The sequence below is a fragment of the Rattus rattus genome, chromosome 2 (genome assembly GCF_011064425.1).
Source record: "Rattus rattus isolate New Zealand chromosome 2, Rrattus_CSIRO_v1, whole genome shotgun sequence".
Classification (NCBI taxonomy): domain Eukaryota; kingdom Metazoa; phylum Chordata; class Mammalia; order Rodentia; family Muridae; genus Rattus; species Rattus rattus.
In genome coordinates this window covers 62866142-62886072 of record NC_046155.1, presented here as the reverse complement: position 1 = coordinate 62886072, position 19931 = coordinate 62866142, and the positions used below count along the sequence as shown (strand labels likewise).

Genomic DNA, 19931 nt, shown 5'->3' with positions numbered 1-19931 from the left:
CCCACAGTGATAGGCTGTAACCTGGAACTGCATGCTGAAATATACGTACTTGTTCCCTAAGTTACTTTTCATCAGGGACTATATTACAGCAGCGGAAATGAAACTAGAACGCACTATCACAGGAGAAAACAAACAAGCAAACAAAAAAAGGTGAGGTGAGGGAACGAGAGGGCTGAGATACAGTTTATTGACAGAGCACCTGGCCCTAGGTTCCATGTCCAGTATAGGAAGGAGCAGAGGCAAAGAGAAGCAGGGAGGACAGAACTGTAAGTCTTGGGATCAGGAATAACATTTGTTCCCCGAAGCCTGAAAATGTTTCTCTCCCTACAGAGCCCTGGAAAGCAGCTTTTGGAGCCGGGAAGCAAGGGGTTAAGGGTTGGGACACCCACGTGCAACTCGCGGGCGCTGCTCATGGCTGCTCACATCCAGCACGCAATGAGGGTGAGTGATTCCTACCACTGATAGTCCCTCGTAGGCGTGTGGCCCTGGGCGACCTGCAAGCACATTTAACCTGGCTGGATTTTAGATCCCCACCCGGCACAGCGGGGTCCTTTAAATCACCAGGGTCATCTTCGGCAATGTCGTTTCGCACTTTAAGGGACCCAAGACTTATTTCTTAAAGGAATAAGCACCGCGATCTGGGGAAGCCAGGGGGCAGGCGACGCTGGGCCGGCGCGGGCTGGAGCGCCCGCAGGGGCGGGCCGGGGTTCGGGGCGCTGCCCGTGGTGACGCGCGGTCCCCGCCCGCCGCGCCACTGCGATGGCTGAGCCCGGCCGTCGGACGCCGCCGCCAGAAGCCTGATCGAGGGGAACCTTGGTGAGCAGAGGTGGGATCCTCAGGATCCCACGCACCCTACAGCTGACCCGGGAGGGGATGAGGGACGCGCTCTGCAGGGCTCTTTTCGCTCCACCGGCTCCTGGCACTGAGTATTCAGGGCTGGCGGATGCCCTGCGCTGCGGACTGGAGGTGCATTGGGGTGCCGGGGATGACACAGAATGGAGCGAGGTGGTGACGCCCAGGGTAGCGGAGATGGCACCGGAATAGAAAAGGGTGGCGACGCCCAGGGTGTATGGGATGGCGCAGGGCAGCGACTCTCGGGGTGGCGCCGGGATGGAGCAGGATGGCACCGGGATGGAGCAGGGTGGCGGGGCTTGCTCCACTCCCCCTGGTGATCCGGGGTCCGGAGGCCTTGCCAGAGTTGGGGTTTTTGCCTCTCTGGGAGATTTTTCGCGTTCCACTGGCCGTTTATTTCACCGCGCCGGTTTCCCGCGGTGTGTGGGAGTAGGGCCAGCCCAGCGCAGGCCTTGGGAGCTGCCGGTGACGCTGCGCTGGGTGTGGACACGCAGGTGCGCCGCCGCCGCCAGGGACTCGTCGTCTTAACAGTACCTCCTCCAGGATGGTGCTGCCGAGCCTTTTTAGATTTTTATTTTTTGGCAGATGGTTCAAATTTTTCCCATGTTCCCGTTTCCGGGATGAACGCACAGCAGTGGGACCCATGCTGAGGATATGCAAGGCCACCGAATTACCATTTGCTTGCGTTTGGGACTAGGTGAGAGGACGCTGGCCTGGGCAGTTTCCTTAGGAAAGGGATATATGCCTATCCATTTGACCTTGCCTATTTAAAAAAATAAATAATAATAGTTGGGGTTTAAAAAAAAAAACCCAAATCCAAAAACCTTCTGCTTCCCAGCTAGATTCAGGCTTTCTCCACAAGGTGGTGAAACGCGCAAAGCCCGCTTTGCCGACTGCCTGCAAATACAGAAGCTGGTGGTGAAACACTCAGATCTGGGTGCTCTCTGGCAGAACAGCAGGGCACCAGAAAAAGCTCTGGCCTCGGTTGTGGGGCCCAAGCTGGAGAGCTAGAGAGCAGAATTGCAGAATTGCGGGAGGGAGTGCTTCCAGCTTGCCCTGTGGGTGGAGTGAAGAAGGACAGGGTCCTCTTTCCATCAAGATACAGACTTAAAACACAGGGCACAAGGCCTTGGCCCTCTTTTCTCAGGAAGCCAACGTGTGGCTGTGAATTTAAACCCTTATAGCAATCGCCTGCAGCATTTCACTTTACGCTGGTGGGACTAGCAGTCTTGTTTACTTTCTTGTTGCCAAGCTTTGAGGCACACAAACACGGAAGACATTAGAGTGTTTTCTGCAGGAAGAGCGCTGGCCAAGCCCACATGGGTCCCTGTGGTTTCTGTGCCTGTGGGGGTCTCTTCCTGGGGGTTGCCCAGTCAGAACCAAGTTCTGTGACTATAAGGGAATGCCGTAACCACTGATCTGACCCTAGTCTAAAAGAGAATAGTCAGCCATATATAAGCCACCACAGCTAGTTCAAAAAAATAGGTAAGTAAGCTTTGTGGTTTGGAGAGGAGATGGTGGATGTTGGCTGAGTCCTGATGAAACAGAGAGCCTGTCACTAGTGGCTTTTGCTGCCCTGCCTCTCCCGTTTCTCATAAGAATCTCCCACCCACAATCTGATCCTAGTAGCGGCTGATGGCCGTCAGCCAGTCAGTTCAAGGTTTGAGGTTTGGGTACCAAAGTTTGTATTCTTTGTGATTTCAAAATCCAGGAGAATGAACAATGCTATGATAATTTAAAAAATTACTGAACGTGGTGGCTCACACCCCCTGGAGTCTGAGGCAGGATTGCTTTGAGTTCAGGCTGGGCTATATAATATGTTCTGGACCTACGTGGCGTCGAGAATATGACAGTGTCTCAATACTAAATATGTCAGGGGCTGCAGAATAGGACGTTGTCTCGATACTGAGATTGGTAGAACGTGTTATTATGTGAAGTGAAAAGGTAAAAAGGCATCCTGTGGTAAGGAGCACTCCCTACTGGGCGGGGGTTTCACCTGAATCTTTCACCATCACCTGGCCTAGGTCTCAGGTGAGATCAGCATGGGCTTTTCCATCAGAACAACCAGATGGGCTCTTTTCTATTTTTGCCTTTATTTTTATGGCGGGTGAGAGCACTTTTCTGGATGTCGGGCCTCTTAACAGATTCTAAGTATAATGGTTTTGGTGTGAAACGTCTCCTGCAGGCTTGGGTGTGAACATCTTGTCCTCGAGCCCTAGCCCTCATGCTCCCCTCTCCCCCACTCTGCTGTGAAACTGAGCTACAGTAAAACCTCTTCCTCTTTTAAGTTCTCCTTGGCTTAGTACTAGGCGGCAGCAATGAGAAAAGCCACACACAAAGCTCATAATACTTCCAGTGTCATTCATGGCCAATTACCAGCTACGACTGCAGTGGCCTATAGTAGACTCCTAGAGCACATGCCTACTTCTACTGCCCACTATTGCAATCTTACAAACGTCTGACTTGACCATGTTGGATTTCTCAGAATGGAGCCACGTGGCTCTTATCTGTCTGAGATTGGCTTGTTTGACTTTCCATCATGGCCTTAGCCTGGTGCCATTTCCTTTTTTGTCAAGTACTAGTTCACTATGGGCACCCCACATTTTCCAACCCCTTCTAGATGAACATTCTTGGCCCACTCTATGCTAATGCATTTGCTGTGGGTCACCTACAACAGCGTGAGTGTGTTCCAGGGAGTCAGCAGTTGGCTGGGAAGGAAGTGTCCTCAGAGGGCTATGTGTGCTCCGCTGGGCTTGCCCTGTCCTAGTGAGGTTGCCTGTGGGAGCCAAGAATGGTGCTGGGGAAGAGGACAGCACCAAGGGCTGTGTTTCTGGATCTGGTGGCCTAGCTTGGACACAGGTGCCACAGCGTGGGGTTGGGGTGGGCATGCAGTTAGCAGAGGTCCCAGACTGGCGAACTGCTTCCTTTGAGTGTCAGGAGAGTATAGGAGGCTTGGTTGTGGTATAGCCCATACTGGCTAGCCTAGGCCAGCAAGACTACTGTATCCACTGGGTCTCTGCACACCTGTAGTTATACATTATAGTTAGTGGTGGTCCAGGAACAGATAGAATTAAACAGAGGCTGGTGCTTGGTGTGGCTGTTACAGTAAAGGGCACACCTGAGCTGCAGAGGGCTTAAACTATCCCTGGCCGTAAGTAGAACTCAAGGGCAGGGTCTACCGTGGTGTCCACAAGGATCTTCCCCCTGGTCTGCCCTGTGGAGGCCCCAGCTTCCTTTCCATGTTGTGTATCTCTTTCTTCATTCCTCTCCTTAGTGAGCCAGGTTGGATCACCTAGTGTTCCTTGTCCCCACTGGGACTGAAGGTCCAGTATGGAGTGACTAATGACAGCAGTCCTTTAACCAGGGCCTTGGTGACATTGCAACCATGCTTTCATACTCTGGGTCTCTCTACAGCCTGATGTTCAAGCTGGGGCAGCACAACCCAGAAGGGTGGCCATCCCAATCACCCTTCGGATATCAGACATAATAGTAGACTGGGCTCTCAGAAAGTCACTTCTGAGTTAGCACCCGATAGTCCAGGAAGCCCTTCCTCGTGGCTTATTTGCCTTCCTTCTCCCGTTTCTCTTTTGTGTGTGTGTGTGTGGTGTGTGTGTGTGTATGTGGTGTGTGTGTGTGTGGTATGTGTGTGTGTGTGTGTGTGTGTGTGTGTGTGTGGTGTGTGTGGGTGTGTGTGTGGTGTGTGTGTGTATGGTGTGTGTATGGTGTGTGTGTGTATGGTGTGTGTGTGTGTGTGTGTGTGTGTGTATGTGTGTGTGGTGTGTGTGTGTGTGTATGGTATGTGTTTGTGTGGTGTGTGTGTGTGTGTGGTGTGTGGTGTGTGTGTATGTGTGTGTGTGTGGTATGTGGTGTGTGTGTGTGTGTGTGTGTGTGTGTGTGTGGTGTGTGTGTGTGGTGTGTGTGTGTGTGTGTGGTGTGGTGTGTGTGTGTGTGTGTGTGTGTGTGTGGTGTGTGTGTGTGTGTGTGTATATGTGGTGTGTGTGTGTGTGGTGTGTGTGTGTGTGTGTGTGGTGTGGTATGTGTGTGTATATGTGATGTGTGTGTATGAGTATGTGGTGTGTGTGTATGTGTGTATATGTGGTGTGTGTGTATGTGGTGTGTGTGTTCGTGTGTGGTGTGTATGTGTATATGGGGTGTGTGTGTGTTTGTGTGTGTGTGTGTGTATGCATGTGTATGCAGGCACATGCATGTGGGTGCACCCGTCATATCACACATATATGGAGGTCAGAGTCAAATGAATCCTTACTTCTATCTTGAGACAGGGTCTCTTGTTGTTCGCTACTGCACACGTCAGCTTAGCTGTCTCCAGAGCTTCTGGGATTCTCCTGTCTCCAACTCCCATCTCACAGCAGGGTCCTAGGAACACAGACATTACCCATGCCTGGTTTTTTCTCATGGGTCCTGGGGATTCAAACTCAGGTTTTTTATACTTTCATAGAGTGGTAAAGATCTATTGATAAATCTCCCAGCCCTATCTCTTTTTCTTTTCTTTTCCTTTTTTATTTCATTTTTTCTTTTGCTATTTTTTTTTTTTTTTGGAGCTGGGGACCGAACCCAGGGCCTTGCGCTTCCTAGGCAAGCGCTCTACCACTGGGCTAAATCCCCAACCCCTCTTTTGCTATTTTGAGTCTCGCTGTGCGATTCAGACTGCCTTGGGTTGAACTCACTATGTCATCCAGCCTGGCTTTGAACTTATGGCCGATCTCCTGTCCTAGCCTCCTGTGTGTTGGGATAGCTGGTGTGCGCCACCACACTTAGCTTTTTGACAGCTTTCTTTCTAACTTGGCTGTTTCCTCTCAGCTGATGTTTTATGACCTTGGTACTTCAATTCTGTGTTCCTGCTACACCCAGGCTACTCTTGGGGTTGGTGTCTTTTACAGTGGACAAGTGACAGCTGGATTGTGTTGTCTCTGGTGCTCACCTTTGATTGGATTTGGCTGGCAGGTGCTTGGTCTTTCCATGTCCACCGGACATTGGCGACGCCTGTGCCCTCAGCAGTTCAGGGTGAAGTGTTAAAGAATCACCAGGAAGCCTGAGTTAGGGAACCCTCTAACTGAAACTAGCAGGCTGAAACTCCAGGGCTTGGGATCCTGTGTGTTCCAAGGCTAAAGATCTTCTGTTTTTGTTTTTGTTTTGTTTTGTTTTTCTGTAGCATTTGAATTAAAACCCTAAGAGGAGAAGAACATGTTGGATGTACGCCAGGAAGCAAACACAAGTGGAAGTGAGATTCAAGATTCCCCCTTCTGCACTCTTGCCTACCTTTATCTTAGCATGAGCCCTGACTCTCCCTGAGGGCAGGGACAGGGCAGGTAGGGCTACCCAGGACAAGTCATAAGGCCTTTCTGGAGTCAGAGGAAGCTGCTATCTCCCACACTCCCCAGAGATTCCATTGCATGATAGGAGAGGGGTGGAGGTGAATTTGTAGGCTGTGTGTGTTTTAACTGTGGCAAAGTATGCACATTATAAAATTCAGCACCTGGGCCTCTTAGCAGAGTACAGTTCTGTAGTATTAAGTACATTTACACTTTTACGAAACCGTCACGGCTGTCACCCACCTCTAGATCTATTTTTGTCTTGCAAACTTAAAGTTCAGGGGCTGAAGAGAGCTGCGCAGTTAAGAGCCCTTTCTGCTCTTCCAAGTGTAAGAAACGGAATAATCCCGATGTCTCACAAAGGGATAAGGTGATTTCTTTTTGATAAAGGGGTGTTCCACCACCCAAAAGGGGCTATCAAGCACAGCAGGGGAGGAATAGCAATTGGTCTCTATTCTAAGGCAGATGGTGACTGTATCCATGGAGACCTTTGTAAACAAAAGTTCTACCAGGTTGGGGAGGCTTGTGGACTGTTGGCCCTTGGCAGGCTGGCAACCTTTAGTAGAATAAAGCATCATTCTCACCAGGGACCCGAGTACAGTTCCCAACACCCACGTTGGCCATCTTGTAAGTGCCTGTAACTCCAGCTCCAGGAGATAGGACACTGTCTTCTGACTTCTGTAGAAACCTGCACGTGCAGACTCACAAACCCATAAAATTAAGAAGTAGTAGAAATCTTTTTTAAAACTCTGACACTTTATCCTCCTTAGAGGCCAACCCCCCATTGACCCCCCAGGCTCCCATCACCTCTGATCCGCCCACTCTGGGGACCTCAGAAGTGAAGTCGTAGTGTGGACCTCCTCGTGCCTGCTTATCTCACCAAACATCACTTCTTCAAGACTCATCCATGGTGCACTGGGAGGTGCTGGCACCCCCTTCTGTCTTCTTTTTAATTAAAAAAATAATTTATTTTTACTCATGTGTGCATGTCTCTGGTGTTAGTAGGGCCAGAACAGGGCATCAGATTCCCTGGAGCGGGGGTTCCCCACAGTTGTGATTTGCCTGACATGGGTGCTGGGATTTGAACTACTATCCTCTGGGAGAACAGCAAGTGCTCTTAGCCAATAAGCCATCTCTCCAGCCTTTAAGGCTGAGGAGGACCATAATCTGTTTGTGTTTATCCTTCAGCATGCGTCTGTGTGTCTCTCCACATTTTAGCTTGTGTACAGTGTCGCTGTGGATGTGGCTACGACAATAGCTAAGACTGTTTTAATACTGTCTATATTCAGAGTCTACTATAAACACAGTTTCATGACTATATCATCTATATCTATCTATCTATCTATCTATCTATCTATCTATCTATCTATCTACCTACCTACCTACCTACCTACCTATCTATCTATATCATCTATCCATTTTGAAACAAGGTGTGACTATGTAGCCCTGGTTGGCCTGGAGCTTTCTATGGCCTCAAACTCACAGATATCTGCCTGCCGCTGCTTCCCAAGTGCTGGGATTAAAAGTGTGCACCACCACACCCAGCCCTGAGACCTTAAAAGACAAAAACTAAAACAAAAGACAACCCCCAAACCCAATCCACCCAGAGTGGAGCCTGCAATCACATGGCCTTCTGTTTGATGTACTGCCCTGCTGTTTCCGTGGTGTCTGCCTCGGTTTCCACTCCCACCAGTGGTCGCAGTTCCCATGAAGACTTGCTTTCTGTTTATCCTGAGGATTCCCGCCATCCTGTGGATGCAAGACGGTGTCTCACCGGTTTGGATTGGCATGTCCCTAGTGGTCACTGACTGTAAGCATCCACCCCTATGCTTGCTGCCATCTGTACTCTGGCGTCCTTCTTCTTGACATCTTTTGGGGACACACATATGCCTCTTCCAGCAGATTTTAAGCTCTTTGAGAAGAACGGTACTTGACTTTCCCCCACCCACCCCCAGGCGCAGGTAAGGAAGGCTGTAGGTGTAGTTCAGGCCTTCCGCATCTTCCCCTGTTAGAGGAGCCTGGAGGGCAGTGAGCGAAGTCAGTGAAAAAATTAGTGCACATATAGTGCTTTATGAAACTAGGCTTTTATCTTTAGTTTTTTTTTTTAGGGGGCAGTAGAATTTACACAGTGGCATCTCTTGGTGGCGACCACCTTTCCTCTTGGGGGTGTGCAATCATGAGGACACTTACCTCAGCCCTGGCACACGCCAGAGAATCCCCATCCCCAAAGCCCTCCCCAGCCCTGCAGCCCTGACAGGAAGAGGTGTCTGTCTCTCTTTCCTCAGCACATTAGCTCAACCTCTGCACTTCACAGGAACAGACCCACTGGGCTGTGCCTTTGTATCTGGGCTCTTTCAGGAGCGCTGTGTTTCCGGGCTGACCCACTTTGATCTGAGATGACAGTTCTTTCCTCATTGCGTCTGTCCCATTGTAGCTGTGTCCCCCTTTCACCCACTCACCTGCTGATGGACACAGGCAGCTGCCCGGCTCCGACTCTTATAAAAATGATCTCTCTTGATGTTTCTCCTCCTCTCCTCCTTCTCTTTCCTCTGTTACCCGAGTGCTGGGATTAAAGGCATACAGCACTCTGCATAGCTTCATATTCTTTTCCTAAAAAGGAAAGTTTTATTTTTGCCCAAGTTTGTTTTGGTTCATTTTTTTAAACATGTATTTATTTGTGTGCGTGTGAATGTGTGTGTGTGTATGTATGTGTATGTGTGTGTATGTGTGTATGTGTGTATGTGTATATGTGTGTATGTGTGTATGTGTGTATGCATGTATGTATGTGTGTATGTATGTGTGTGAATGTGTGTGTGAATATGTGTGTCTGTGTGTGCATGCATGTATGTGTATATGTATGTGTGTGTGAATGTGTGTGTGAATATGTGTGTGTGAATGTGTGTGTGTGTGTGTGTGTGTTTATGTTTGTGTGTGTTAGCTGAAGGATAATTTGCAGGAGACAGTTCTCTTCTTCCATCATGGGGGTGGTAGGACTTGAACTCAGGTCCTCAGGCTTGGCAGCAGGTACCTTTTTTACCCACTGAGTTATCTAGCTGATCCTAATTATTTATTTTTTCAGTCAAATATTTTAGATTAGCATACAAAATAATGAGTTACACTGTGGCTTCTTCATACAGAGTTAAAATATACTTACGTTTTGGTTAGCATACAAAGAAATGGGTTTCACTATCTCATTTCCACACAGCCATGTTTCGTTCTTATTTGCCCCTCTGCTCTCCCTTTTGCCAGTCCCCTCCCTCTCAGGTTCACCCCTCTTCTGCTTTTGTGTTTTACTCTCTTACCTCTCCCTACCTTCCCTCCTTTTAGACCTCCTCCTCCCCCTCACAGTCCCCTTCTACATTCATGCCTCAATTTTAGATTTACAGAAAATCTACAAAACTCCTCTGAGTTCTGTTCACCCTTCACCTGGTTCCCTGTGGTCACCATCTTGTGTGAACAACCCATGTTTATCAGAAGCAGGACATTAAAACAGAACTATCAGCCTGGCCTTTAGTCCTGGTACTCAGGAGGCAGAGGCAAGATTTCTGTGAGTTTGAGGCCAGCATGGCCTACCTAATGAGTTCCAGTCAGGGCTACATAGTGAGACTCTTACACAATTAATTAATTAATGAAAATGGACTAGAAACCTTACTTATTTTCTGACCCAGAGTCCCATCCTGGTCCCCATATTGTACCGGTGGTATGTCCCCTGACTCAGCCTTCCTGTTTTCCATGGCTTTGAGGTTGGAAAGCCACTGATGTTATTTGGAGAGCTTTGCTAGTTGAGTTTTATCTGGTGTGTCACTATCCAAAGAAGGGTGTGATCTGGGACTAGAAGCCCTCAGCAGGGACACTGGATGCAAGGTGTGGTCATCCTGCTGTTCCCAGCACCAGTGCCCCTACCCTGTGAGACGTGCTCTGTAAGGGGTGCTTTCCTTTGCTAGTTGGTCAATGTCACACTGAGCCAGTACAATCCTCCCAGCTTCTCCTGCTCACTGGAAATGTCGACACGTGCATCTCGTGGGTTCTGATGGGGAGCTCCCCAGGCTGCGAGACCCTTCTTCCCATTCGCATCCATTAAGTGGAGTGAAGTGATGAGGAAAGGTGGTTCCCACTCCTGGGCGATGGACCCAGGTAGTTACTTTACGCCAAGGCTAAATCCCAGAGACAACAGCCTTTACTTAGCTCTATAAATGTCTCTAGCTTCAGCTTTCAGAGACAGGGAGGCCCCTGCAAGCTTCCCATGAGCCCGGGTGTAGCGGTTTGAATAGGAATGGCCCTCATATTCCCATGTGTTTGAATGCTTGGTCCATAGGGAGTGGCCCTGTTAGGAGGTGTGGTCTTGGGGAGTAGGTGTGGCTTTACTGGAGGAATATGTTGCTAGGGGGGTGGGCTTTAAGGTCTCACGAGCTCAAAACTAGGCCGAGTGGTTCACAGTTCTTTTTCTACTGCCTGCTGGTGCAGACGTGGAACTCTGCGCTACCTCTCCGGCATCAAGTCTGCCTGCGTGCTACCGTGCATTCCGCCATGACAATAGTGAGCTAAACCTTTGAACTGTAAGCCAACCCCAATGAAATCTTTTCCTTTATAAGTGTTGCTGTAGTCATGGTGTCTCCTCACAATAAAACCCTAACTAAGACACTGGGACAGGAGAGAGGGTCTCACTCTGTAGCCCAGGCTGGCCTTGAACCAAGAACCCAGTGCCTTAGCCTCCCTTAGTGCTGGGATAACAGACATGCACTCACTGTACCAGCTCTGTGTCCCAAGCTTGATGCCTGCTGTTTGCTCTTGCTTCTGGAACTTTATTGATCTTTTTTGCCTGAAAGCCTTGAGGATTTTTTTCTTTAGCTTTGATGTCTCATAGTTTTAGTAGATATGTGTTGAAGCCAATAAACTGGATTTAGTTTTCAAGGGACCTGGTGAGCCCTTTGAAATTCAGGTGGTTTTAAAATCTACATGGGAAGCTTTCTTGTTATAGCTTTATATTTTATTTATTTATTTATTATTTGTTTGTTTGTTTGTTTTTTGGATATTTTGGCTATATATATGTCAGTGCAGCATGTGTGTGCAGTGTCCAAGAAGGCCAGGAGAGGGTGTTGGATCCCCTGGAACTGGAGTTAAAGAAAGCCTGACTCTCTGTGTGGGTGCTGTAATAACCCGCGCCCTCTGGAAGGGCAACCAGTGCTCTTAACCGCTGAGACGGTCTCCAGTCTTCCCGGTTATAGCTTTAAATATGATCTTTGTTTTGCTATTCTGTTCTTATCTGCTCTTTGGCCCCTTTGTCTGTTTTTGCCTCAGTCTCTGTTTCCTGTCCTCTTCTCTCCTCTTCTCTTTTCCCTTTCTTGAGACACCGTCTCATTCTGTAGCCCAGGGTGGCTTGGAATTCACTGTGTATCCCACCCCGACCTTGAACTTACCATGAGTCTGCACAGTCCACTCAGGTGGCTGAAGATTAAGAACACGAGCCATGTGCTGGTTCCTATTCATACTTTTCTTTACTGTCTTTTGTTCTTGTCTCTTCTCTCCTCTCCTCTCCTCTCCTCTTCTCTCCTCTGCTCTTCTCTCCTCTGCTCTCCTCTTCTCTGCTCTCCTCTTCTCTTCTCTTCCCCTTTGTCAGGGTCTCTATACATATCCCTGACTGGCCTGGAGCTCACTGTATTGACTAGGCTTGCTTTGAAGTCAGAGAAATCCTCCTGCCTCTACTTTCCAAGTGATGAGTTTAGAAACATGCTACCACACCTGGGCCTTTTACTGTTTTCTTTATGTCATTTTAGTTTTTAAGATTACCTGGCTTATTGATTCTTCAATGCTTCTTTTTTTAAAATTATTTATTGTGTATATATCATACAGCTTTCTGCCTGCATATATGCCTGCAGGCCTAAAGAGGGCACCATATCTCATTACAGATGGTTGTGAGCCACCATGTGGTTGATGGGAATTGAACTCAGGACCTCTGGAAGAGCAGGCAGTGCTCTTAATCTCTGAGCCATCTCTCCAGCCCCTTCAATGCTTCTTATTAAATCATTTGAGTCTATTCTCCCCTGAGCATTTCAATATTAATTTCTCATTTTAAGGTATTTTTGGTGTTTCTTCTTCCCCCTCCTCCCCTACCACCACCACCACCTCCTCCTCCTCCTCCTCCTCCTCTTCTTCATCTTCTTTGTCTTCTTCCCCCCCCTCTCTCTCTCTCTTTGTGGTATTTCTTGTTTTACTTCTTGTGGCAGGATCCCATGTGGTCCAAGTAGGCCTTGAACTCATTGTATAGCTGAGGCTGGCCTTGAACTACTGATCCTCCTGCCTCCACCTGCAGAGAGCTGGGATTATAGGTGTTTGAACCATGTGCAGGTTGGTTTTTCATTTGTTTTGTTTTGTTTGGCTTTGCTTTTGTTGGTGTCTTGTTTTTTGTTGTTGGTTTTCTTGGCTTTCCTGTACAAGATTGCTGAGTGGCACATTCTATCAGGTTGATGGAATCCAGACACTCCTTTTCTCTCTCCTTCTTCCGTAGATCATCCTTCTCCCCCTTTCCTTCCTCTCTGTGTAGTCCAGACTTGCTCTGAGTTTGCTTGTTCGCTGACCTCAGCTTTCTCAGTGTCAGGACTACAGCTGTGGACACTATGCCTAGCAACCCTTGCCTCTTCAGGCAAGTCCTATGGCACAGAGGTACTATCCCAGAGCTTAGATTTTTATGGGTGGCTCCGGGGATTGAACCTAGGACTTCAAACTGGCTACGTAAAGCACTCTGCTGCAGAACTACGTCCCCACCCCTACCCTTACCTGTCTTTAAGTCATAAGAAAGCCTGTCTGCTCTTTTCCCAAAAGGGACCTTCTGTGTTCTTTGAGATCCCTGCTGTGACCTGGCCGGCAACTGCCCTGCCCAGTTTCCTCTGGCTGGTGACTCTCACCTGCCTGGGCTGTGCACTAGCTCCTTCCTCTTCTGTCTGTTTCTGGAGTGTGTTCTGGGCCTGCCTTTGCTTGCCTGGAGGGCCCATGGTTGGAGTGGGCAAGCAGCAGGAGTGATACAGGCTGGGGTCTGCTCCATTTTCCTTTTACTTTCATTTGCTTGGCAGTTTTGGTATTTTCTGTCTTTAAGTGTAGATCTGTGAAGACCTTTTAAGGCGGTGAAATTACTTGTATGGTTTAGGGAGTTGATTAGGGAAGTTAGATCTTCCGTGATGAAAGAAAGTTCTTTTTGTTTAACTTTTTATTGATTCTTTGTGAATTTCACATCATGCACCCCAATCCCAATCATCTTCCCATTCTGTTGTACTAGCCCTCCACCCTTGCAACCTCTCTCTCCACAAAAGAAAAAAAAAAGTCTTGTGGAAGCTGCAGTGTGTCACAATGTGTCCCCTCAGTATATCCTTTTGTCCACACATCTTCACTTGTAAATTTTATTCCAATGAGTCATTGGTCTGGTTCAAGGCCTCTGAGTTCTGCTATGCTGTCAATACTTGATCCTCATGGGGACTCCTCTCAGATACCCTGGTGTCCTGTATCATGGAGATCCTGCAGCTTTGGATCTGCAGGACTGGCCTCTTCATATGCTATAGCAGGTCATAGATGGGGTAGATATTGGGGTGAACCAAATCAAAGCCCTGGATCTGGTAACTAAGCTGGTCAGCCTGCCTGTTCTCCTGCACCCATACCACAAGGGCAGGCTCTCCAGCAATGCCCTGGCTGGCCAGCTCATCCAGTACTGCAATCTGCAAGGGACAGACTCATGCCCTCCCACACCAGCATGGACAGCTCTATGTGCTGCCCAGGTGAGGCGCATGGCCCATCCATCCAGGCCCCATGGTGTCAGAGGGGGAGCAGGGGGTGGGCATCTCTCCACCTGGACCCCATGGCACCAGACTGGGAGGTTGGCTCAGACTTGTTCCCTGCCTAGGTCCTGTTGTGCCAGGCTAGGGGGGTTGTCTCAAGCATGGTCTGACCATTCTTGTACAAGTCTGTGGACACTTAAGTATTTTGGGGGCAATTCCTTGGAGTAGAGCTGCTGGATCATAGGGTGTGTGTGTGTGTGTGTGTGTGTGTGTGTGTGTGTGTGTGTGTGTGTGTGTTCACATGCACATGCATGTGGAGGTTGATATCCGTATCTTCCTAAATATTCATCTTTACTTTTTGAGGCAGGGGCATGGTAGTGGTGGTGTGCACTTTTAATCGCACCACTCGGGCAGAAGCAGGCAGTTCTCTGAGTTCAAAGCCATCCTGGTCTACAGAGTGAGTTCTAGGACTACCAGTGCTAAACAAAGAAACCATGTCTTGAGAAAAATAAAACAACAAACATTTTGTGGTAGGATCTCTGGAGCTCACTGATTTCACTAAATTGGCTGACCAGCAAGCCTTGGGATCCTTCTTTCCTGCCTCTCGGCTGACGGTTCTAGGGCTAGCCACTGGCACTCAGGCTGTTCCTTCTGTCTCCCCATGAGCTCTTCAACAGCTGTGAAAGTTGGGCTTGAGCAAGACTTTCACACGAGTTCTTTAGTTCTTTGTTTTGTTTTTGTTTTTCAAGACAGGGTTTCTCTTTGTAGCCCTGGCTATCCTGGAACTCTCTTTGTAGACCAGGCTGGCCTCGAACTCACAGAGATCCACCTGCCTCTGCCTCCCAAGTGCTGGGATTAAAGGTGTGAGCCACCACATCCAACTGAGGCCTTTGGTTCTTGGTTAGCAGCAAAACCGGCTCACCACCAAAGGCCTCAGGCTCCTCTCAGCATCCTCACAGACAGCCTCAGAGAGGCTGGAGCAGGTATGAAGTGGGCTGACCCAGTACCCATGATGAACATCTTCCCTGAGTGACACAAAGCACGTGAGTTTGTGCCTTGTTGCCTTGTGTGGAGTGAGCATCACCGGCATTTGAGATGTGATGTGAGGAGTTAAGGTACAACCTTCCTGCCCCAGCAGTAGAGGGTGCTAGATGCCAGTCAGCTTTCCCAGGTTGCCTGGCAACTGCCATGGAACGGAGAGGAGGAAAAGGAAATGGTGGCAAAGCAGAACCATGGTCCATGTGCCAGCAGAGCCAGCTGGCAGGATCTGGGCATGGAGACTGCCTCAAGCCTCAGCTTTAATTAATGCCTGCCCGCATGTGTGGTGTCCCTGCCTGACCTTCCTGCTTCTCTCTGACTGACATCTCAAACCATTTGTTTGAACGTGGGGACTTTGTCAGCAGGAGCTTAGCATTGGTGTCCTGGTTTTGACCCCTCTCCCATCAAAGGTTGTACGGCTTCATGCCAATAATCAGTCTTCCCTACATGTGGGTGTCAAACCCCAATTTCCTTATCTGGTTCAAAGACCCTGAGGAGAAGTTTTAGCCCCACCTGTGCACTGGAATTTGACAGGAAACCATGTTATTCCAAATGAATTTTCAGTGTTGTTGACCCTGGTCTACCTGGGCACTGGTGCTACCCCGTCTGCCTGTCTGCCTGTCTGCCTGTCTGTCTGTCTGCTCTTACCAGCGTTGGCTACAAACTTATCATTATGTTTGGGTGAGGTTTCTGTTCCTATGATATTCAGCTTACAAAGAAGGAAGGTTTATTTGGTTCAGGATTGTAGAGGCCATGACTAACTTCCAGAGTCACAGCCTTGCACAGCATAGCACAGGAGGCTGCTCATCTAGTGGTGATCAATAACTGCAGTTCGATGTCCCCTTCGATGCACACCCTCTAACCTAGCACCCTCTGCTAGGACCTACCTCTTAAAGGTTCACTTTCCAGACTTTCAAACTTTATCTTTGGAGAATATTCATTCAAGACAGTGGTGTTCATGGATCAAAGTTTGGCTCCATAGATTAAAATCTGGGCACAGCCTGGTCCTGTCCCCAGTGGTTAGTGGGATTTGGGCACCTCTTCTTGCCTTGCCAAGTCCTGCCTTCCCAACACCTTGACCTTTTCCTCAGCTCAGCCTGTGAGGGTGAGTAAGGAAGGTGCCCGGAGTCAGATGCCTGGAAGTAGTAAATACAGCGTGTCTCTGACGCTCTTGTAGCTTGCTGCTTACAAGTTGTCCACAAGCAGGATAAAAGCCTTAGAGAGGCACATGTCTAATAACCTTGGCATTGAGGGAAGTCCCAGAGGTGAGTCTCACAGGAGGAGAAGGGGTATTAGGCTCTTTAGAAGGATGTGGGTGGTGTGGATCTTCCTGACCCTGTCCCGGGCTTTCAATGCTTGGAAAACATCCTTGCTCCTGAGTATAGAGGCACTGAACTGCCTGCCTTGCCTGGCCTGCATGCTCTGTCCTCACAGTAATGATGAGTGGGCTGTAAAAGCTTTGAAAGAACAAAGCAGGTCTTCCTTAGACTCAACACTTTAAAGCCTCAAATCAGACTCTGCCTGCTGCTGTCTGGGTTGCTAGGTATGTCAGGTAAACAGGACTCATCATAGTGGACTGCTGTTGCAAGTGGAACTCACAGCGTAGTTTATCAACACTTATGAATGAGAGTGGCAGTTTTCCTTGTTGCCCCAAAGGCGAGCTGCCTCTTCAGGGTGTTACAGTGGCTCCTTTAGTTCCTGTGGCCATAGATTGTGACGTGGGCAGACATCTCTTAATGCCTGCATCATCCACACTGAATTTAGCACCCAAGGGGAATTTATGGAGGTTCAGGGACTTGGTCACAGCATGCATATAGAGTCAGTAGCAGATGAGTGTCCCCAGCAGGTGGACATAGGTAGCAGACCCTCTGAGGCTTGCAAGTGAGGAGACCACAAAGCATGTGGAAGTAGGGACTGCAGAGAGGAGAGGGGCTTCTGTTCAGGGTTAGTTGGTGGCTGGTCAGGGGAGGAGCTTCCCACAGGACTGGTTTAAGGTTGGGGGACTACTACAGGGCAGAGAGTTTCCCACAGAGTAGGCAGGGACACATGCCCTCTTTCCATTGCAGTTTTGGAGTGCATCTCCTACATCCCCGGGCATCTTTGTATAAAGGCAACCAAAGCCCAAGCATACAGCATACACTCACAAGCCTTTCCTAAGGAGAGTTCATTGGCTTCACGTTCCTTAGCAGGTTAAGGACATAGTCCCTGGCCTTGTGTACCCAGGCCATCTTCCTATAACATACCATCTGGTTTTCTTCTTAAACACTTAAAATAAGGGGCTGGAGTGATGGCCCAGTGGTTAAGAGTACTGTCTGCTCTTTCAAAGGACCCAGGTTCAATTCCCAGCACCCATATGGCAGCTCGCAACTGTCTATAACTCCAGTTCGAGGGGATCTGATGCCTTCATGCCAGTGCACCTAACATAAAGTTCAATAAATCATTAACAGCATTTAAAATTACATTTATTTATTTTTGTGTGGAGTACAGCGTGTGTGCAGGTTAGAGGACACCGTGGGAGTCGGTTTCTCTCCTTCTAACATCTGAGTCCCGGGACTGAAGTCAGATTCTTATGATTGGTACCAGGTACCATTGCCCTCTGAGCTATCTCACCAGCCACCAGAAACTTGTTTCTCCTCATCATTCTTTCAGCTATGGTGCCTCTTGCATGGATTTTCCTGTCACCTATGCCCTTAGTGGCCTCTCGTTCTTGGTCTACCTTGGGTGCTGCTCTTCTGTACCAGGTCTGTTTGCATTTGTGATCTGCTCTGAATGTGTCATGCCAAGACTGTGGACTTGGTGCAGAAAGGGACTAGATTCCTGCTGTGAACTGCTCTCGCAGGCCTCTGAACTATAGAGTTCTTCCCTACCCATGGCCCACAGGTGTAACTAGCAAAGCTCCATTCTACATGCATCCTACAAGATCCCCGACATGACTGAAGTCTGCTTAGATCTCTGTGAGTCCACCATGGGTGGAACTGGGGGTCTTCACAACCTTAGATAAGTCCAGGGGGAGGAGGGATGACTGATGCCTCTCCTATGTGGAAAGAAGCTGTTGTTCTTGCCATTGGGGTTTGAAAAGGAGGTGGTTGCTAGGTGACTGGTGGAACAGCTGGCCTGGGCTCTCCTGGTCTGAGCAGTGAAGACCTATATCAGGCATGGTAGCTGCCACTGGAGCACAGAGAGTTTCTCCTGCTCCTGACCCTACCATGGCTGACTGGTTCCAGGTCTTCCAGGTATACTGGGAGACATTGATGTGGCTGCTCCCTGACCTTCTTAGCTTCTGAAGCTCAATTCTGGGCCTTGTCCTGGAGTAAAGAGGTTCTCCCTGGTGGCTCAGCCAGAATGTGGAGACCTGTGTGCTTCCTCTGACTTCTCAGAGAAGGAGCCCTGTGTGGAGGCTCTGCAGATACAGGGCCTCTCTCCCAGCTCTGCATCTGGGAGGCTGGGTGTTTTGTGGCTTTTCTTGGGCAGATGTTAAAAAGAAATCTATTCCCCCAAGAAAGATAGGCCATCAACCAAACAAGGAAAGGGTTCAATTAAGCCCAGGCTAGTGAGTTTGGGTTACTTCTGGAGCATGGGGGATTTACCATTGGGAAGTCCCTTGGGTGACTTACAGGCAGCTACACTTCTGGAAGTTTCGCAGCCAACTGATTGGTTTTTACATATTGACAATCGACATCTTTGGGAAGTTTAGAAACTACTTATGGATCTCAGAAAGGCCTTGTGAGTCCTGAGACCCTCTTCCCTCCTTCCAGGAGAGAACATAATGGGCACAATTCCACAAAACCTGGAGGAGGTCACCATAGCTACTCTGTTGCAAGATGCCGGTGGTTATGACAGTAAAGTCTGGAGGAAACAGCTGTACCACACTGGCTTCATCCACTACCCAGAGGAGCTCCACCCACACTCCCCAGGAACCCTCGATGGCATTTGATATATCTGTGGTCACTGTCATCTTGGACTCTACATCTAACATCCTCAGAAGTTCCGTGCTTCTCTCCCCCGATACAGTCTCTGTGAGGGGTCGCTGCAGGCCTATCAGTAGAGAGGAGGAGATCAGGGTGTGCTCGTGACTATTCCACATGGGTGATGTAATTCCTCAGAGATGGGCTCTCCCACCATCCAGATTCCCGCCCTGGATCCCAGACTGTCATCCTGGCTTGCAAACTCCACTGTGAGTTCCAGACTCCCACCCTGGATTCAGACTCTGCCCTGGGTTACAGGCTCCTTCTGTGGGGTCAAGATTCCCACCAGGGTTCCAGACTCTCACTGTGGGTTCCAAACCACTCTCCCATGTTCCAGCCATCCTCCTTGAATTCCAGACTCTTTGTCCTGGGTTCCAGACTCCCACCGTGGGTTCCAGGTTCTCACCCAGGGTTCTAGATTCCCACCATAGTTTCCAGACTCCAGTTTCCCATTGTGGATTCCAGATTCCCTACCCTGGGTTCTAGACTCCCATCTAGACTCCCAACTCTGTATTTCAGGCTCCTTCTTTAGCTCCCAGAATCATATTTTGGGGATTTCTACCACCAGACCCTGACCCCAGGCACAAGCTGTCAGCTTGTGTTCAATCACATTCTTCTCCTCCTCCTCATTGGGATTTGAGACCAGGTCTGTTTTAGGAAGGGATCAGTGATAGGGGTGACCACTTCATGGAGGGAGGGTAGACCATCCACAGGGTGTGTGTGTGTGGTGTGTGGGTTACTGTTTTTTTGTTTTTTGTTTTTTTTGCTTTTTTTCGGAGCTGGGGACCGAACCCAGGGCCTTGCGCATGCTAGGCAAGCGCTCTACCGCTGAGCTAAATCCCCAACCCCGTGTGGGTTACTGTTATCTGGCTCCTATGATTGGCTGTGTTTTGGATGTCATCCCCCAGTAACAAAAGCATTTGGACTAAAGCTCACAGTTGCCATCCTCAGAAAGGAAAGGGGAGTGCAGAATGCCCCCTCCT

At 49.0% G+C, this 19931-nt stretch overlaps 1 protein-coding gene across 1 annotated transcript in view; it reads left to right on the top strand.

Moving 5' to 3' along the window:
* Positions 1-716: 716 nt before the first annotated feature.
* Positions 717-19931, top strand: part of Jakmip3 (Janus kinase and microtubule interacting protein 3) — a 106586-nt gene continuing 87371 nt past the window's right edge. The window contains exon 1 of the transcript XR_004386832.1: positions 717-816. The gene's annotated coding sequence lies outside the window, so the exon portion shown is untranslated. The remainder of the gene's footprint in view (positions 817-19931) is intronic.